This window comes from Carassius auratus, chromosome 32 (assembly GCF_003368295.1).
Source record: "Carassius auratus strain Wakin chromosome 32, ASM336829v1, whole genome shotgun sequence".
Lineage (NCBI taxonomy): Eukaryota > Metazoa > Chordata > Actinopteri > Cypriniformes > Cyprinidae > Carassius > Carassius auratus.
The window spans coordinates 8916696-8939150 of record NC_039274.1 but is presented as its reverse complement, the minus strand read 5'-3'; the positions used below and the strand labels follow the sequence as shown (position 1 = coordinate 8939150).

At 37.5% G+C, this 22455-nt stretch overlaps 1 protein-coding gene across 2 annotated transcripts in view; it reads right to left on the bottom strand.

The window, feature by feature from the left end:
* Nucleotides 1-22455, bottom strand: part of LOC113051537 (protein FAM189A1-like) — a 94897-nt gene that overhangs the window by 24117 nt on the left and 48325 nt on the right. The window lies entirely within an intron of this gene.

Sequence of the window (22455 nt, the reverse complement as noted above, 5' to 3'; positions counted from 1 at the left end):
CAGAAGGATTCCACATAAAGGGTTCCAACATATTTTGGTCAACAATAGTCCATGAATGCTAATATTTTTTCAGCATTCAACATTAACAGTATTTATTTGAAATATAAATCTTTTATAATTGTCTTTTGTCTGAAACAGCTGTCCCTACTCTTCACGTTTGAAAAATGTTATGCATCCGTTCTAAATAAGTTTACATTTAATAAAAAATAAAAATAACAGTATAGAGCACTTACTATATCATGTCCACAAAATAGCAATAATATATTGATTCATGCTAGAGTTGAGCACAACTACAAACAGAGATACACTATAGAATTTTTCATAACTTTTAGATTTTACTGTTCTACTTTTTCGCAACTTAAAATTCCTTTATATTTTTCAGGTTTTCCATGTACACTAGAAGATCTCTCTCTCACACTCTTTAACATGGTCTTGTCAGACGTTTAGACCATGTGGTTTTTAATCTTGCAATCTAGTTTATTTGTAAGACATTTTACAATGTCTTGGTTTTTCAAACGTAGCCATTGTGCAGAACAGGATTATCTTTCCCCGAGTGTGTTTAGTTTTATCAGACCAAAAATAATCCAATTGTGGTTTATGGGACTTAACATAGGACAGGAAAGATCGAATGTGATTGATCCAATCTATTCATCCATTGGGAAAGTGAAAGGAACAGATGTGACTAATAATTAAATCACTGTGAGAGGCAGCCCCAACAGCTCACATGAATAAATGAATGACACAAGCCCACTTCAGAGCACTGGGCTGTTTTTCACTGGGTGTTGAAATACTACCCCTCCCACAATTTCTAGGCAGACCATGCTGAAACATGTCCAGTGACATATGGTCAGCTATAGAAACCAATCTTTGCGTAATTCCCCCACCCCTCATCCTATCAATGTGGCACCGTGCAGCTTTATAGATCTCAAGCATGGTCATTTTTTCTCTTTTTGCACCAGTGGCAGAACCAGGACTTCTGGCTCCTCTCCCCCAGCTCGCTATTAAAATCAATTCTCTTTATTTCTTAGCTGACACTTCTGGGATTTCAGTCCTAAAGGATGAAATACGTTAAACATTCTGGCTGCTTTAAATCAAAGTTAAAACTGTCAGGTCCAACCAGGATAGAATACAGGCTAGGACACTGAGCCGTATATCAACAGTGGCCTTACCTCCACAACACAGTGATTTACTAATGAGACCCTCTACCTGACGGGACATTAACCTTGCAACACCAGACATTTCAGCAAAGAGAGAGTGATAAGAGCTGAAAGTGAAAGTTGGACAGTCATTTCAACTTTATCACACAGACACAGATTGACACTTACGATATGTGGGAGGACCGGTGTGAGGGACGCTGGGAGATATGAATGTGATAAGTGTTTTTCAGTCTACCAAACTGGAAGATTAAGAGGCTGATATACGAGGAGGTTCACAAGCATCCTGGGACTGCGAGGGTCCTTGGCTCAGGTGCACAGGAAACCTCATGCTTGAATTCCTCCATACTTAATAAAGTGCGGACAGTGTAGAGATGACTGTGGTGATCCACTGCAGCTGAATGACTGAACTAGATAGTGTACTGTCTTGTGCACCAAAGAACACTGAAAGGTCCTTCGCAGAGAGGAAAGAGGAAATTAATCTATGACTCAAAGACAACTTGATTAAAATGTGATTTGAACAGAGCATAATTTTCATAATTAATCACTGACAGCAGCATTCATGTCAGATTGTTTTTCTTGTGCAGGATGACAAACCTGAAGTCAAACCTGAGCTTCAGGCAGAGAGATGACATCTCCATCACTTTACAGAGAGAAAACAGATTACAGCACAAATGACGGCGGAGGACCAGGTTAAAATGCAGGCAATAATGAGTCAGATTTTGTGAAGCAAAAATTGAAAAGATGTTATTCAGAACACGAGTGATAAGGAAAAGCTTAATGGGCCACTCTTCAGCTGTCCTTTCAATGCAAGCTGAGCGTAGCCAATGAAACACATGATTCCTGTCTATGTCTAATTTATTCTGCTGGTAATACAGAGGAGGGAAATGGTCCCTTTCAGCAAATGCTTTATAGTTTGCAGTGAGCAATATCAAAAGACAAATGCAGTTGCTGTGCTCTAAATCTACTACTGCGACTCAAACTCAATCTTGAACTTTAATTGCAACATGCTGTCTTCTCCAATTGGTTCACGGGCTTTCTGTAGGTTGTCTGGGCTTTTGTTTTAGCAGCAACTTTCTTCAACTGTATAAACATGAAATCTGCATCCACTTTGCAATTAACAATTGTTAACATTTTTTAATGTTAAATTCAACACATATTATAAGTACTAAAGTTCAAATGTTTGGGGTCAGTAATTTATTTTTTAAAGAAATTAATACTATTATTCAGCTATGATGCATTAAACTGATCAAAAGGGACAGTGAAAACGTTTATAAAGTGACAAAAGAATCATCATAGAATCTTGAAATTATAATAGAAATGATTATAATAGAAAACAGATATTTTAAACTGTAATAATATTTCACAATTTAAATGTTTTTACTTTACCCAAAACATTTGAATGGTAATGTTTACAACATTTAAAAAAGTTTAAAAATAATAATAATAATAATAATAATGCTAATACTAATAGGTAATAAAAATAGGTTTAATTTACACACACACACACACATACACTTTTAGTACTCAAAAACCTCTCAACACAGTTTTAAAAGTTGGGTTTTGAAGATTAAATATGATCTTTATACAGTGTGTGCCATTGTAAAGGTGGTAACTCCATCCCTCACTTTTTTCTTCTTCAAGTTCTTCCAAAGATCTATTGTAAAGTGTTACAATTAAAGCTATATAATACATTGTTATATTATTTAACTATCCAAATAAGCATAATGTATGTTAGTAGTCCCTGTCGGGCTAAAATCTCCTTTAGGAAGGTTGACTCCTGAGAGCCCCGGTCATGACGGACTAATTACTCCGCCTGGCTCCATGCTGCTGTTTTCTAATTACCGTGTGGGATAACATATCACTGTTTAACAGGTTCTCATTAATTACAGCCCATCTGTCACCTGCATGCCAAGCAGTACGATAATTCGCCTGGCACGTGCCACTCACCAGCGCCAGTGCTGAGCACGAACGAACATCAGCCATGAAACAATTCACACCTGTCAATACTGCTGTGTACTGGCATTTAGGTTTGGCATTATTGGCTGACGGGTTGTCTATGAAGACGAACTACTGGAAAAACCACAGTAAGAAAACGAGTGGAATTTAATCCAGGATCCAGGATCTGACAGTGTGGGCTGACTAACTTCAGACATATTTGTCAATGTTCTCTGATCACGTGGTGGAGAGGAGATACAAACAAATGTACGATTGTGCTACCGTCCAGTCAACACCACCCGCCCCTCATATCAGCAGCTCACATGCAGCCTGGGAGCCAAAGAAATATGGTGTGAACAAGAGGAAGGGCATTAAAACAGAATATCACTGGCAGATTGTGATGAGATACAGCCGGTGCTTATTATAGTTTGTCATCATCACCATTAATCCAGTGTAGTGTATCCAAGAACACTTTTTTTTTATAACGTAAATGGAACAAACACTGTTAAGAGAGCAAAAATAACATCACAAATGAATGTACTGTATATTCTCAGGAAACATCATCACAATACCTTTTCTCATTAACAGAAGCAGTGTTTTCCCATTTGCACATTCCCCTGCTTCACTCCCTAGAGGACTTTTACTACCTTACGTCTTTCTTAGAACAACATGAACATACACTTTATAACTGTGGTGAAATAAGTGACATCCGAGATGTATCATGTATCTTCATTGCACAGCAAAACATGCTAATCTCCATATGTGGTGCGAAAATGTATTTCTCACTTACAAGTTGAAAACAGTTACAAAACAGTGTGAATCTTTACACAGCACCCAGTTTCTCTATTTCAAGATCAGTATCAAACTCTTTTCAGAAGCAGAGCAGTCAAGCATCAACTGCTCAGTAAGCTCCCGATAGCTCAGCTTCCTTGAACAATAGGTTGATGCAATCTCTCAAATAAGACAAACTTACACTCGACCCATTTAACAGTGTGCTATTTCTCCCCAGGGGATATGGGAACTATAGATATAATTATACTTATTCAACTTTTTGAACAGCAATGTTTATCAGAGCAACAATTCAAAACACTATTAGCTTTACTACGTGTATAAATTTGGGTTTGAAGGCTAAAGACATGTTCTTAGCAAACAAACAGACTGCTTAACAATTTTCTAAGGATTAAATTGTGACTTGATAGAACATAAATATCAAATAGAACCAACCTAAGTGCAAAACTTGCATACAACATACCTTATAAATAAATTAACAGTTAAAAGTGTAAGGACACTGCATGAGCTTCATTCATACTCTATGCATTTACTGACATAAACCATTGCAGATTGTGTGTACGCCTTAGATAAAATCAAAATGCCTTTAAACACACACAAAGACAAACTGTACATACACCAAACTCCAGTGCACTTTTTGGATATTTTTATTCAGTGTATAGAAGGTAGTAGACAAACATATTTACTATATAAATAAAAACTAATTCCAGGCATGAACAGCTGATCAGTAGTGGATATGTTTGTTTGGTTGTTTTCCACTGATGAGTGGGTACTGTGTAATTGTTTTAGGCAAATTTGTGATGTGCAAATAAGGAAATTAGTCAAATGTTTTTGAATTCTGAACTGAAGCCAGTGTTTTGCTAATTTTATGACTTCCTTTTTATATCATGACATCATAAAAAAACCAAATCACCATCTATTAGAAGAACATTATTAGATTTTTCTTACAATGGGAATTTCAGCAAAATATCAGACATTTTACATTTCAGTTACTGTGGTAGAAAAGTTCTGGAGGAGAAAATATTTATAGTACTATATGAGCATATATGTTTGTGCTTCTGAATACTGGATAAAATATCCCTACTAACGTTAAAACCCAACCTTCTCTGTTGCCTAAGTCATGACTCCAAAACTAACATCACCAGCTAGTTAAGAAAAGGCTCGAAGCAGGGACATTTAGCACAAAGGAAACTCTTCATCATTGACTTCAAAGATGTCTAAACAAAGCCCCAAGGAACACATTCCTAAACAAAATCTACATGCTTCACCAAACTATAAACATACTTGGTCTTAGCTACTTCTCGGCCCCTCAACTTAATTTATCAATGTCAAATACCTAAGAAGGGGATTTTTTTTCACCTTAATCAATCTGCAGACAGGGTGATGGCTCAAACTAAGCACATCTCTGCCTCTCGGTTTGATAAACTGAGATGTCGGACAGGTTCCAGACTCCATCACTGCTCTCAGCTCAGTCTAATGTCGGCTGTTAATTGCCCTGCTGATGAGGAATACCCTTCATCGTACCAATCATCTGCCTTTGCCCATCCGGCTCCTCATGACACTCATTAGCTATGGTGGCTGAGGCAGTGTGTAGCATTAAGAGCACATCGCTGAATACCAAAGAAATGAGAACGTCACAATCTGTGTACCCTAGCCATGTGAAGGAAACTGGAGGTGTTCCTGCTGTGTAAGATATCTGTGAAATTGATTGCAGGTATGTCATTAATATCAAGCTGTCAAGGTTAGCTAGTTAGCATGGGCCAAGTATCATCTGCCGAAAGATGACTTTCGAATGAAAACAAAACTTGAACTGAACTGATGACGTTATTGTCTTCCATAGAGCTGCTTTATAAAGGAATCAGATTTGTTTTATAATGGATTAATTTTGCAATGTGGATATGGAATTAAGTTTGGTTCAATAATAATGAACGTAATTTATAAAACTGAACATAACTTTTTCAGAAACTATCAAACATATGTCATTACAAAAGAAGAAAAACACAATGAAAATGAAAAAAAAAATTAACACAGTTGCACAAATTTAACAGGCTCTTCAAATATGCTTCATTCTCTGTTAATGTTTTTCAAAGATTCGTTTTCGCTAATCGTGGATTCTGAATTCATTGTCACAGATCTCACTTTTGCTTCGCAGTTTTTCATTTGGTGTTTTGACACAAACCTCTCGTGAGGGCGGGCTTAACAGTGATCTACTCTGATTGGATAGTGAGCTTTTGATGGACAGGTGCTCTCTGACTGGGAAGTACAGACGACACTCAGTGGCTTTCGCAGTGATTTGTATTACTAAATATGTAAATAATATTTGACATTCGATCATCTCAGTCTGTAAAGATGAGCTCTTGTCCTTCAAGGCAGCTTGAAGTAAGCTTGTGTTATTGGGCAGTGTAGCATGTAAGGTTGTAACGATATACAGGTATGACGATATACGGTAATATAAACATGTACGATTATCATACCGTGTACATTTGCTTATCTACGGTATTGAGAGAAAATAACATACACCAAATTTCACCTGCGCCTAGGCAACAACTTCGACCGTTCAAAAATGCCTAAAAACGTGTGGAAAACGCCTTTGGGCGCTTGCGAGGTGTCTTCCATTGCTAAGCAACCATGACGCGCTCTCTCCATGAAGACGCAGAAATTTCAGCAATGGATAAATGGATTTGCAGCACTAAAAATTGCTTGCAGTAGCTCTGGTACTAAATTAATTAAAAAATGGCAATCCATATACAGCTATGATCAGCTGTTCCTTAATCTTGGCTGAACTTTCAACATTGTTATGGAAAAGGTGAGGAAGCTACTGAATTACAGGCATTCTGAAAAGTTGAGATGTTTTTTTAACTCGACGCGGTGCGGACGCGCCTGAAAAAAACAAGTGCATAGCACCCCGTACCGCGCGCCTACATTTGAAATAACGAACTTGAGCGTGCAAAAGATGCGATATGTGAACGGCCCCTAACTGTTCTCTTACTCTAGCTACTGTGCAGATAATATAATAAAATGTACGATTTGATGGAAAAAAACAAAGCAGTAAAATAATGACAAAAGCACTGCTATATAAATATATAGGCTAATCTGTTTGTTTTCATGTCTCTCTGTGAATGAGCGGCGTTGTGTCATGTACTACATACTCAAGTATGCACCAGCGTGGCTTGGTTTAACAGTGCCTGCTGTCTCACTATCTGAAGACGTGAACACAGACACTGAGAGCCTCACTGAGACAACCATTAATAATCATTTCATCATTTTATTTGAGAAAACCACTGTCAAAAACAAAGACATTCACACTCAAAGCTCACCAATACAACCCGTCCAAATAAAAGTCTGTTTTTTAACTCGAAGAAATTGACAGAAATTATGATTGTACTATAATGTAGCCTACTTCTAAAATGATAATATTATTATAATAGATTATAATAATTTACATAAATATAAGGGAATATAATTTTTCCCCTCATTTTAATTTAGTAAATCTCTGTTGTGCAGCCCTTTGCGAAAATATAGAATAATAAAGGTTTTAAAATATAAATTAAATGTTAAATTTGTATGATTAGTATATTTGTATTAAATCATAAGTATAGACTCCAGAAAAATTAAGTCGAACCAGAATTTATGAATTGGTATGAATTATTAATGATAAATATGTTATTAAACAAATAAATAATCAATGGTAAAAAAAAAATATCTTGTTTTTGATTAATGAAATGTGAATAAACACACGTGTTAACCCCCCCCCCCCCCTGTTTTGATTGTTTAATACCGTGAAACCGTGATATTTTCGGAGACGATTATCATACCGTGAAAATCTCATACCGTTACAACCCTAGAAGCATGTGGTTCGTTGTGTTGTAGCACTCAGCTCATGTTTTTATTGGTTGCATGCTTTCATGTTATATTTCGTCTTGTGCTGTGAAGCATGCTTTCATGTTTTGTGTGAAAACGTGGCTTATGAGTGTTCTCATTAGCTGTGTATTTGTGTCTTGTTTTGTTCAAGCACAAGGCGTCTGATTGTTTTGCTGGCCATGTGCTTGTGTTTTGGTTTTGTGGGAGCACCTGGCTTTTGTTCTGTTTTTTTTCTGTGTGACGTGCTTTCATGTCTATTGTCTTCTTGTCATCTGATTATTGGTTAATTTGCCCCACTTGTCCTCCCTCATTACCTCCATTGTTTTGTTCCCTATTTATTCTCCTTGTGTTTGCGGTCTTGTGCTAGTTTGTCATTGTATATACCCATGTTAGGTCTTGTCTTGCCTGATCCTGCCTCACTTCGCCATGCCCTGTCCTGGCCTGCCTGCCTGTTTTCCCCTCTGGGACTTTTTATTTTATATATATATATATATATATATAAAACCATGAAAGTTTCATGAACTTACTATAGAACCAAACTGCATCAACACTAAACTGACTTGAGCTAAATAATGACGCTATTGTCTTTTTTTAGAACTGCTTTAAAGAAGAATTATAATTTTTCTTATATTTTGTATCAGTGATTCTGTTTATTACTCTAGAGCTGCTTTGAAACAAACACTCTCTATTGTATAAAGAGCTATATACATAAACTGAGGGGAAAAAAAAACAAAAAAAAAACATTTTCATTTTACAAATCATAATATATGTTTTGACCATTTTTTGGAGGGCTATTATAAGCATGAAATGAACTTGCAGCTTCAAAGTGATTATAAGCATAATGATATCATAAGCTCAATGAGAAAATATGGCAGAAGACTCCTGTGGGGTGATGTGCCAGCCAAGGAACTGTCACTGAGATAAACGGGAATTTTAACAGATAGCTTTGTCCATGGATTCTAGACCCCCCGATTGCATTTGATAAGAAGAGTTCATTCTCAGAAAAACGTCTACACTGACTGACAGACAATTTAAACATCACCTTCTGACCCTACACTGACTCAAATAACCTCCCTTTGACTTGTGACTCTTGGGTAATAGGAAGGAAAAAGGATAAATAAGCAATTATTGGCAGAGCTAACACGTATGGACTCTGAGCTCAATCTGTGAAATCCACAAACATCTAAATTGGCTTCACTGAATTAATGGGTAAAAAAAAGATTAGACGGGCTACTCCGAGAAGGCGAGAGGTTAGAGCATGTTCACATTGCTGACATGCTGCTTTAGCATCCAGCCCGCCTCTGTGGCTCAAATTAGTATTTATCCTGCAGCACCTCTGCGACAACACATCATTTATTTTCAATTATCTCTGCCAGGACGAGATCAGGACAGTGTTGTTTTGATGCGGTCTTTCTCTCTGTCTTCCTTCAAGTTTGTTTACTTCTAGGAAATCCATTTCATTTTGGTTTCTGCCACATCACTTGCCCACATCCTGGAATACTCACCTTAAGGGCAGAGAAACATCAATCTACCGACAGTCTAAGGTGGATGCATTTACCTTTCTATCTCTCTCTTCTTTCTCAAACGTTATCTCTGTTTTGCATCACCATTCCTGTCAGTGTTTCCACGCTTGGAAGGATAAAGGTCTGGACCTCTACTGTCTTCCTCGTTTTCTCTCTTGCATTCTGCCTCATGGCATTTTTATGGCTTGTTGAACTAAAAGTGAAAATGGCAGGACGTTTGCTGAATGAAAGCCCACGAACGCACAATAGAATTAACATTCGGTCTGGGTTTGTAAGCCTTTAGTAAAACAAAAACATGGTGTTTGTTTTGTATTTTGGCTCTTGACTTTCCGCTCTTATCAAAGCTTCCAAGAAGCTTTGATAAACAAAAAAAAGGAAGGTTAGAGGTTGCTTTGGGAGATTATTTGGGGAACTGAGAGAATAAGAGGGGGATCTACGGACCACAGAGAGTGATTTACGCATCAGAAGAAAACCCTTCCATGTCATCCAGTAATATGCTCAGCCACAGCCGTATCTGATTTAAAGCCGTACAGCACCCATTTGTCCTGTCTCAGAGCAAATATCTCATAAGTGACTTCTCCACCCTGACCAGACGCTTGGCTCAGACCATCCAAACAAACCATTGAGGTGTTATTGTTGAGGCTCCAAGGGCAAAGGCAGTCATGGTGCAATCCCTGTATTCTGTTATTCACAGCCTGTGGATATGTTCAGGGGAAAATGTCTTAAACACCAGGAGTAGGTATTGCTTACATGTTCATTTATTACTGTTAGCTGCTAGTCCCTGAGAGGGTCATGATAAACATACTGATCTATAGGACTTGACTGCTGAGGGCAGGCAAGGTTCCTGTCAGAGAATCAAGACAACGAAAGGCCAATTACAGTGTTTCCAAAGAGTCACAAAGTAAATCCAGCAGCTGTTTCTGGCTAAAATCAAAATAATTAGCTCTTCTTTTTTTTATTTTTTAAAGGCCTTTAACAAAATTGTGGAATATAATTGATTATAACAGACTAAAAATAACAAAAAGTACAGTATTCTCGGCAACTAGCTGCAACTGTTTACTTTCAGTGTCAACAGATACTGAATAGGCATGCACTGAGTATTACATCTGAATTAACGTGAATTAACTTTTTACAGACTGCATTACAGCAACACACTTGAAAACATGCAGTACAAAACTCTACACTATAAACAGAACACTACTGACTAGGGATGCATTGAGTATTTTATAATACATCATTGATACATTTTGTAAATTACTGATACTTGTTTACTATGGAGCCAGAAGAGTCTCAATAAAGATAAATGCACACACTACATTCACATATGCACACACAGGATTCATAGATGCACACACATGATTCATAAATACACACACAAGATGCACAAATGCGCACAAAATTCACAGATGCACACACAAAATTTAAAAAGCACAGAAGATTCACAAATGCATACAAAATTCAGAAATGCACACAAAAATCAGAAATACACACACAATTCAGAAATGCAAACAACATTTACAAATGCACTCAAGATTCACAAATGCACAGAACAAGATTCAGAAATGTATTTCTGATGCACACACACATATATCTTGATTTACAAACTGCTTGCGGTCTGTGAACTTTACTGCATTTGTGTGTGAATTTTGAGACTCCCCTGACTTGGCTCGACACACAAATGCTTTTTTTTAAACAGGCAATGATCTGCAACCAATCAGATATCTCCCTTCTTTTAGCCAATCACAAGAATGCACCCCATGTGGGGGGATTGTTTACTTATAAGCCAATCACATGAAAGTGTTCACACAGCAATTGTATTAAATCTTATGAAAATACAGATGTTTAGATTACAATTCAGGTTTATTTTTTATTATTTTTTTACAAAACATAAATTTAAAAATGTCTCAATACATATAGCCCAGTGACTTCAGAAAAAAAGTTAACCATGGATTCATAAATTTGCAATAGGCAATTATTTCATTTTATTGAAATATTTTAATGAAAGTAAAAAAAAAAAAAATGTTTAAACCTTTTTGAATATTTAAATATATCTAAATATTCTTTTGGATGCAATATAGAAGTCACTTTAATTATAATATTCAGTCCCTACATGAAGAGAGAGTCAGTGGTCCGCTGCAAGAGGAAAGTGGCTCTCTGGCTGCGAAAAGTGGGTCTCCGGCTGTCGTTCGCTTAGGAAAGTGAGTTGATCGCTGTGTGAGGAAAGTGAATCGTTCGCTCAACTTCGCTGCTTGAGGAAAGTGAATCGTTCGCTGAGGAAAGTGAGTCGCTCGCTGGGTGAGGAAAGTGAGTCGTTCGCTGCGTGACTCGTGAGGAAAGTGAATCGTTCGCTGAGGGAAGTGAGTCGTTCGCTGCGTGACTCGTGAGGAAAGTGAATCGTTCGCTGCGTGACTCGTGAGGAAAGTGAGTCGTTCGCTGCGTGACTCGTGAGGAAAGTGAGTCGTTCGCTGCGCAAAGTGGGTCGCTGGCTGCGCAAAGTGAGTCGCCGGCTGCGTGAGGTAAGTGAGTCGTTCGCTGATTGGCTTATAAGTAAACAATCCCCCACGTGGGGTGCATTCTTGTGATTGGCTAAAACAAGGGAGATATCTGATTGGTTGCAGATCATTCCCTGTTTAAAAAAAGGCATTTGTGTGTTGGGCCAAGTCAAGGGAGTCTCAAAATTCACACACAAATGCAGTGAAGTTCACAGACCGCAAGCAGTTTGTAAATCAAGATATATGTGTGTGTGCATCAGAAATACATTTCTGAATCTTGTCCTGTGCATTTGTGAATCTTGAGTGCATTTGTAAATGTTGTTTGCATTTCTAAATTGTGTGTGTATTTCTGAATTTTGTGTGCATTTCTGAATTTTGTATGCATTTGTGAATCTTCTGTGCTTTTTAAATTTTGTGTGTGCATTTGTGAATTTTGTGCTCATTTGTGTATCCTGTGTGTGTATTTATGAATTATGTGTGTGCATGTATGAATCCTATGTGTGTATATGTGACTGTAGTGTGTGCATTTATCTTTATTGAGACTCTTCTGGCTCCATAGTTTACAGGCTGCATTACAATCAAATATATCAAAATAAAACACTAGATCACAGTACAACAAAATACGTGTTTTTTTGTACTGTTAATTAATCTGTTACACTTTGTAAATGACTCGTCATTTTTTTTCTGAATAACATACTACAAGAAAACAAACAAACAAACAAAAAATGCTGGAGCTAAAGAGAGTGAAACAGACAGAGAGGCGTCTGGACAGTGGGGGGAGTAGTCTACCGCATCATCTTAAAGAAGCATTAGCCGCATTTCCACTGTCGGGCCAGTGCGAGCCAGGGCTTAAAGCGGGCCGGGCCGGGGTCATAGCCTCGGACCAGTAGCACCGAGGCCAGAATAGCGCAGGGTTTCCACAGTGGAGCTTGAAGCACCGCTGCATGTCACTAAAACACGCCCTTTACACGCCTCTCAGGAATATCACGCAACCTCAGCATTCCAGCAACAAAGAGAAGTTATCAGAAAACTAAGAAATAAGTCACTGGAACATGCGCGATCACAAAAATAACATGATAAAAGCGGCCGTTTGTTTGCATGCTTTGTTAAATAATCTAATTCATAAGCATCAATGTTTTACTATAGAATAAGTGATACATTGATCATAATTAATTAATTTATCAGGACTCTAAATTAAACCACACAGAAATGAATGTATTTATATTTTATTTATTTTAATGCTTATGAAAATAGCCTGCTTATTCGGTCGAGTCTTTTCTGTTTAATTGTAGTCACAGTAGCCTATATACGTCACATTTAGAATTTAGAAAGGATAATATCTCTATTTTTATAAAAGCTCCCGAACAAAAACATTATTATAATTTTATGATAGGCTATGTGGAGCTATAATGATCCGCGCTGACGCTCTTCAGACACGGAGAAACCCTGCCTTTGTTCATAACCCCTCCTCTATTCCCAGCTGGCCAGCTTTGGCAAAAGGTTTTCGTCGGGCCAAAAAACCCTGGCCGTTGGCCACGAGGAAGCCCCGGAGAGGCACGATCAAGCCCCGGAAGTGACAGTGGAAACGTGACTTGCCCTGGCACACACTAGCACGCCCGCTTTAAGCTCGACAGTGGAAACGCCGCTATTGATTAAAATGGACTGAGGGCCACAACAGCTCCCAGGGGTTCAGTCAGTGATTAACCCAAACTTTTCTACTTTTAATCAGTTCCTGACCTCTACAAACCAAAACAAAAGGCCCTGGAAGGAGCTCCTGAAGAGCAGCCTTTAATGAGGTTCCACACTTTTTTCTACGAAGTATGCGCAATTATACTGACATCCAGGATTATGAGAGAGAGCGACAGAGAAAGAGAAAAGTAAAAACCGTCACAGGAAAGCCATTGCATGGCTCCACCCAGGAGAGAACAATGTGATTCAAGGCTCTATAATATATGACACCGACATTAACACATCATGACTTTTATAGGGGCTTCATTTAAGCTTTTTCTTTACAATTGCTCAGAACACACTATGATGTCAAACACATTAAAAGGACACACATCCAGCTACTGAATGAAATGAGCAAGAGAAATAGTTTACTTGCTCATGATTGATGCCTCTCATTCCGCTCTGACAGTTACTGTGTCTGCCTGAGCCAGTCGTAAGGCTCTGCTCTTGAACACTGAGCAAAGGACTATCTGAAAGAAGACATTCTTTCTCTCTCTCTCAAGTAAATGATAAGAAAACATTGGGCTGAAAATTGTTGTCTAATATTATTTGACATTAGCTTCACAATTGGCAAAGAGACTTTGAGCACAAATCATCAGATAAGCAGTATAATTCATATTCTAATTAATGTGGTAGCATAGCTGAGATTCAGAGGGTCTCCAAAGGGAGGGCACTGCTCATCAGCCTTATCTGAAAACAGGGAAATATCCAATGCATCATCCCTAAGAAATATTACTTCCCATCTCTTTCACTTACTCCTTTCTTCTTCTTTTTTTTTTGTCATGCCTTCTCTTGCATGCACACATGCACACAGCCCTAAAAAAGACATTTAGTAATCTTCTCCAGAGAAAATGTGTTAACAATAAGTTTTAATGATGGATAAAAGCACATCATAAGCTCTTCTGACCTCCCTTTTCTAAATTCGCTGCTGTCTTGCATATACTAGGGTATTATTCATGAACGTTAAAAAAGTGTGTGGGAAAAAAATTAGCTCATAACCTCTATACAATATATATACATATATATATATAATATACTCCAGTCTTTAGTGTCACATGATCCTTTGGAAACCATTTGAATATACCGATTTGCTACTCAATATACCTTTTTTATTATAAATTTAGAAAACAGTAGTATTCCATAATATCTTATTTTTTTTTTTTTTTACTGTGATATATTATTTTAGGATTCTTTGATGAACTGAAAGTTCAAAAGAACATCAAAATATTACTAATTAAGTATTATTAGTAAAAAATACTTGACCCAAACTACATTCAAGACCTCTGAGAGAAATATAAGGAACAAAACTGCAGCAGGACGTGATTATTATGAGGTCAGATGACACTGCATAAACTGAACAGCATTTCTCCTGAATGTGTGTGTGTGTGTGTGTGTATTAACCAATAGAAAATGGATCAAATTTTTAAACAAACTTAATAAAACTGAATCTGATAACATATATACCAAACTACTGTAGGTCCCATTTCTGCATCACCCCAAAAAGTCATCACAAAAATGTTTCCATGGAATGGTTTGGTTGTCTGCAGTTGACGGCGCTCTGTTTGCTGTGGGGGCTGATGAAACTGGCAGAAAACACTGTTGTTGATGCTGAAGGAACAGACTGTAAAAATGTTTTGTTTTGTTGATTCATTTGGACATATCTAAATAAACTGATTTTATTCAACTCAAAAATATGATTTTATATGACAGAATCAAATCAAATAGAAATAGCTCTTTAAGGTTACAATTGTGCATTTGCTTTTTACAGTGTGTCCGAAACTGAGGAGAAAACGAGTTCACTTCATCAAAGCAACTTTTGAAAAACAAAAGCTTCTCACAACATCCAAAATAAAACTGATGTTGCTTCTTTCGTTTTATAAGGTGCGCTGTTGAGTCTGAAATGTAAAGGGATATTACAAATGCTGAATTATTGGGGTGGAAGAACAGGTCTGAAGTCAGTGGATTTAAGTCAGTATATAGTGGCCTCCAGGTGCTGAGCTCAAGAACATATGAAATGTTCTGAATGAAAGTAATGACAACTAATGTATCTACAGGCCCAGCCATGCCTCTGACACAGATAAAGCTACCTTGACATATGCTCAGAGATCAGTACATGCTGTGTTCAGCTCTGACGTACAAGTGATTTCCTTCCAAGGCCACTTAGAGGATCTTAGAGTGTCCTGAAGATTAAAGGCAGAGGAACCTCTGGGTTTGAGCAGGGATTATAAACATGGATCAATTTGCCTGTGCTTATTTTCAGTGAAATAAACCACAGAAACAGTAAAAGCTCTATTTGGCTGATTCTGGGATAATACACATTGGAATACAAACTGGAAACTTTGACACAAATATTTACATACAATGAAAAAGCAAACAGGGCCAGCCTGTGGGTTTGTGGGGCCCCAGGAAAGATCACCAAAATGGGCCCGACAGTGTAAAAAGTGTCATAACATAAAAATGTCCACAGAACCACTGCAATACAAAATGTGGTTTGCAGTGAGTGGAGCATGAGAGAACAATTCCAATTCATTCATTATGGGAGTTGAGTGGCAGGCTTGCACCTGGGACTGTAGGATTGACAGTGGAACAAAGCAAGTAGTGAGAGCGTCACAAAAACTGAATTTGCAAATGAGAGGCGAAAAACCCCTAGTGGCAGCCAATCTTTGTGAGAAGAAGACAAGTCAAGGTCTGTCATAAACAATTTCAAATCTGTTTCTGGTGGATTTGGTGCTTTAATCACATTGTTACATATATTTAATTTCTATTTCAAATGAAGTTTGGATGTTCTCATTGTGGCTGGACTGTGGTCACACATATGCATGGCATTCAGCATCTTTTCCCAACAATAACACATGATACCATAACTTACTAAATTAAAGCTGCAATAAACTGTGCTAAACTGCCATGTTTAAACAGATGAGTAAAACATCTTTATATGTAAAAAAAAAAGATGAAAAAAAGAGCTGTATGAATAAACTAAACATATAAAATAAAGCCTACACATAGATGCAACACCCAACAGATGTTTCCCAGCAATGCACCACAACATTAGTAAATTATGCAGATTACGGTTACTGTTTATTGTTTATCTGATTGATGCATTTATGTACATGCTAATTCTTGTGTTTGTTGCCACTTTCAGTATTTTTAAAGGTATTCAGAGGTCATCTTGTACTTCCATTTAAAGGTAATAACGCTTTTTTGTAGAGAAATTGAGTTTCCATTAACACTATCAAAATGTTGCTCTTATTTGACCCCCCCGACCAGGCCAAAACATCAACACTGCCTGAGTTTGTTTTTTGTGAGAATGATCAGTTTTTTCGATTTGATGACACAAGTGTTAAGATTAAACTATTCATTTAAACATGTATGGTGCTCAGGCCAAAATAGGACATATAATTGACAAAATCAGTCAGTTACAGAAGATAATAATATTAGATGTAGTATGTTCAAAACAATATATGTGATTTCTTGTGTCCTACATTCCACTCAGTTCTCCTGTACGCTTAAGCCACTTGGAGATCACTATGTGCTTCAGTCTGATTCACAGTGGACTGTTTTCCCCTTCTGCTTCTCCTCTGACAGCGACCCCTCAGAGATTCATCTCCAGTCTGAGCAGAGTGGCAAGACTCTCTCCTTTCTCTCCAAAAGACTTCACTCCGAACAATAACACTCACAAAAGGACGAGGAAAGTGTAGGACACTAGTGTAGCCCCAAAACACCAGGGCTGTCAAAAAGACAGATGTATGTGTGTGTTGATGAAGAGAGTGTGCTGTAGTCCATGAAAAAGAGAGAGCGTACTGAGAAGGAGAAAGACTGAGTGAAGGAGAAAGTCATTTGTTGGTCTTATAGTTTTTTTTTTATGTCATAAGACAAGAGCACTGAAGCACAATAAATAGCTCTTTTCTCCACAGCTCTTTCATTAATGAAAATGACAGAAAGTGGCAGGATTATTTACAGGATTCTGATACCTCAAATCCCTCTGAAACAGCAGCCCTCCCCATTCCCTCAAGCTCCCACAATCCCCTTTGTCAGAATGGATGAACAGAGCTATTACTATGACTGTACTTCATGAGCAGAAACAAATGCGACCCCCTATGACTACGTTAAGCAACCCTACATAAAGATGCCTTTGCGAGAGAACAAAACATATTAAATAAATATATGTATAAATATATATTACATAATTTAACAGACTTCAGCTGTGTGTGTATTTCAGATTACTGCTGTATTTGTGGTGATTAGTCTTTCATTATGCATTATGCTTCTATATATTATACATTTATTTAACAGACTAATTCAGCTAAATATATAATAAATTAATCCATTAATACTAAATATAACAGTATAATGCATCCAGTAAACATATGGTATTATTTGCACAAATTCATCCTTTAAGTGCCAAATTAGGCAAAAGTCAATATGGACGTGAACTCATCCCCAAAAACTATGAACAAATCCACACAAGATAAAAGAAATGTGAGCCACACTACATTAAATTGCAGTATGGGTTCAGTCTAAGCAAGGGTAGACATGGTTTTACTTGCTGCAATTCAATATAAAATCTGGGTTCTGAAGCTAAAACCAGTTGAGAAGTACTGTACTAAATAATACAGACAGCGTGTGCCAGGATTCCTCCCATGAGATTCTGTCTGAGAGAGAAAGGGGGCAACCTATTATAGAGGGCACACACACACACGTACGAATCCATGAGTACGAATCCATGAGTAATAATGCACCGCAAATCAGCAGTGAAAGCAGCACTGGACCATCTGCCAAGTATGTAATGACACACAACATGACATGAAAACACTGTGGAGACTATGGTTAATGACATGAAGACTTTCAACATAAGTCTCAGTCTCTAAAGATCCTGGGGTTGTGTGCCAGTGTGGTGGCGGCATTAAGCTTTAAGTACATGCTGAAATGAATTCAAAATAACTGCACCCTTTAAAGAATCACTGCTTTGTTTGAAATGAACCTCCGATAGAAGAAACCCCATCAGTGAGTCCTCGCTCAGCTGGAGTTGAAATGAGTGCTTCTCTGTTTTCTCACTGTATTTCTATACTGAGCCTCTAACGCAGAGCTAAATGTTTATGTTGAGGAGATTCATGCACTGAAGCAATGTATGGCTCACTGTCATTGAATCCATGTGAGAAACATGTACCTCCCTCTTGATGATGGGTAACAGAAGCCAGCTGTGTTATAAACAGCAGGGTGTTATAACTTGGTACTGTACATTAATATTGCGAACAGTAATCAATAATAATGCAGCTGGTATTTCAGAGACATGCTCTACTGAATGACACAACAGAGTCGGAGTCATTTGAATAAAAACATGGAATCAAACTGACTTATTCAAATGTCCCTGCTTTTAATGTGCATGACTCAGCGTTCTTTGTAATAATGGAGGTGGAAAAAGTTATTTATTTATTTATTCAAAATCTTTCAATAAACAAAACAAATCGCTGTGCCCCAAAAATGACATTTCTTTTCTGTTGATGAATCCAAGGAACAGAAGTAGGGAAAAATTTATAAAATAAAATCTACAAGCCAATCAAATTCTGATGTATAAAATAAGGCCCCTTAAATAGCTTGCAAATGCAATTTTAGATTGTTTATTAAATTGGGTTTAATTAAAGTTTACTAAGGTGTGACGCATTTGACGACATTCACACTATTGAAATGTGCTTTATGTGCCCTATAATAAATTATAAATGAAAAAATCTGTGAAATATACAGTAAAAAAATATGGTAGCAACATTTTAGATTTTATGGATTGAACTTCAATCTACAGTAAAAAAAAAAAATATATATATATATATATATATATTTAATAGACTGACAACCACCAAAAAGCGTAGGTGTTGATGAGGTCACGTGATGAATTAAAGCTCATCACAATCATTTTTTTTCACAAGTTGAGATAATTACTAATACTGTAATTAGTACTGTAAGTATGACTTTTTTAAAAAAAAAATCATGGTACACACAACACTAAAAGAGCAATAAACATTAATTTAACAACATAAGACTTAATATAAAACCCCATTGCATTTAAGAAAAAAATTAAACGAAAAACCATCAAATGTGAAGTTTCACAAAATAAAATTCTGTAAAAGTCAATTTATGGTTGTTCACTGCTAATTATAAGGTGACTGGTTCTATTTCACTTCCAAAAACTAAACGGCACATCCTGCTCCCTCATCTCCCAGTGATGTAATGAGTCCGTGAACTGTTGTGTTTTAGATTTAGATCAGGGGTCCCTGCTCTGATCAATACAATACACCAATCTGGTCCATGTCTCCATGATTGCCTGTGAGATCAATACTCAGTGTTTAGGACACCACTTTCTTTTCTTACCCAGCATGTGTGTCTGAGGACAAGAAAAGAGGTTTATATCTGATTTTCATATAAATATGCTTTGATTATATTGATTAGATTGGTATTCATAATGATCAATATAACGGTAAATACTAAAGTATCATAAAGTATCATATCCGATTTGTCAAAGGGCTCCAGTATGTTTCTAGTGTGCTGATTTTGACATCTACATTCACAGAATGTTATAGCCAGATTTAAAGGTAGCCATTCATTCTTTCTTAGGTAAATAAAAATGTATCATCATTTTTGTCTTCATCTGAAAAAGGCGTGAAAACTGAACTAGAAAAACTCCAATAAGTAACCTATCAAAAAAACGATCTAGAGGTTACATGTGAGTTGTGTTTAAAACACAGCGCTGCATTATCCAGCCTGTGGGTGTCTTGCAGTGCAAGGTTTTAATCCTATAAGAAATCCCATTGTCCTCTCTGCTGTTTGCCTTTAACTCTGTGTGATTATAACGCTCTAACACAGCCGCTGTAATCAGAATCACCAGGCTGCCCTCCTCCTCCTCCCTCTGCATAATCAATCTGACCCAGCCCAGATTAGCTAGATCCTAATCAACATCCTGCCGTGGCAAAAAAATGTACCGCCCACACCCTCCGGCACACTAGACACCTTGCAGTCATGGTGACATATGTGGACCGTCCTGCTATCATGGGCCCACTGAGCTGCAGGGAAATAAAGCTTCATTCACCTTGCATGTAATCAGAGTGGACCAGAAATTAATTGCAGCGGTTTTGTTGGATGTGAGAGAGCAAGCAGATACAACTATTCCAGAGAGGAAACTTGAGGAGGATCTGAAGCCCTTCAGGGTTTTATTTCTCTCTCTGAGTGTTCTAATTAATTTTCTTGGCACTTAAGAGAGCGACTTCAGAAAATAGCTGTGTGCCATAGGTGAGCCATCACTTTCTGTGTGTGTATACAGTACAATAGAAATGAGTAGGAGTGAGAAACACAGTCTGTGAAATGTTTCATGTTACTGATTTAATTTGCAGAATGCACATCACAACACACACACACACACACACGCACACACACACTGATTTTTTATATGAAAAAGCAATTTAAACATTACGCTAATTCAAGTCTGTCTGTCTGTCTCTTTATTTCTTCCTTCCTCTTTTTTTTCCTCTCTGGGGCATATGACTCAGGTAGCAGCCGGAGACAGAAAAGTCTTCATGCAAGAGGACGACTTACAAACACCCTGCTGTCAGCGTGCTACTCCATTCGTGACAAGAGTCAAAGCACAGTGTGGAAGAGCCACCTGCTGCATGAAGATCATCTCATTCCCTGCCAGACGGACAGGTGAAAGAGGAGAGTCCTCAAAACCCCTCTGCTATCTGCTTGTGTTTAGTAGCACAAAAAGATGAATGAGGCTCCCAGCACTAACAAATACTATATTCATTACTATAGTATTTGCAAACAAATTATTACTCTAGAGAATGGATAGCAAACCTACACTGGATCAGTATTCAGTAGCCAACTAGAAATAAATAAGAAGAGAGAAGCTGATAAGTGGACAGCGTACGCAAAACATCATCTGTTATTCTCATTTATAAAAGTCATAATTTGAAGAGGGATTCCAGGAGGCGGAGGAAACGAGCATAAATGAGACCGTATTCCCAGAAGGCTTAGGATGAGCTGTAACACCGTGTGTGGGTGTTTGGGTAATTATCCAAAGGAGTCTGCTGTTTTTGTTAACAGTTATGAGTGTCTGCTAGCTGATGGAGAGAGAGAGAGAGAGAGAGAGAGAGAGAGAGAGAGACATTTGACAATAAATATATTTCACAGTACAAATACAAACAAGAAAACCTGAGAGACACCTGATTTCTGTAAATATCTATTCGATCATACTTCCCCTTATTGTTATGCATTGTTTACACCACAGATACATTCAGACTTAGACCAGATGCATTTTCATTCATTCAGGTGGTATGTGTATACACACAAACATACAAGTGTGCATGAACATACAGAGGGTCAAATGATCTCTTTTCAGGTCAGAAGTGTTTGTAGGTGTGCCATGTGCCCTGTAATCAGACGCGGACGAGAGGGCTTCCTGCCAGTTCGTTTGCGAAGGAGTTAAATGGAGTGATGGGTTGAGGCAGAGCATAAAAATGAGAAGGAAAAGGAAGAAAACAAAAGAGTCGGAATGAGGCAGTGGCACGTTTGTCAAACGTTGTCACAGTCGAGCTGTGATTGAGGCTTCGTAAGCTGCCCCAGTTATCCAAACATTTATTTTCAGTGAGCAGCAGGAAGCTGAGGAAAACACGTACACATCCAGCATAATGTTTTTCCGGGTGCTTTAAGATAAAGATCAATCTCTAAAAAAAAATTTGTTAAATGCACTAAAATATGCATAAACGTAAGCACACACGATTTTAGTTGGTTAACTTTTAGTAAATACATTTCAATAACTTTCCAAATGGAAAGAGGACAGGTTTTATATCCCTGCTACATGACAGATATAACTGAAATTGGTATCCAAAGAGGGATAAAAACTAAATCACAACTAGAAATTACCATCTGCAGATTAAAAAAAAAAAAAAAAACCTCAGGAGGTGGTTCAAAATGCATACAAGACAC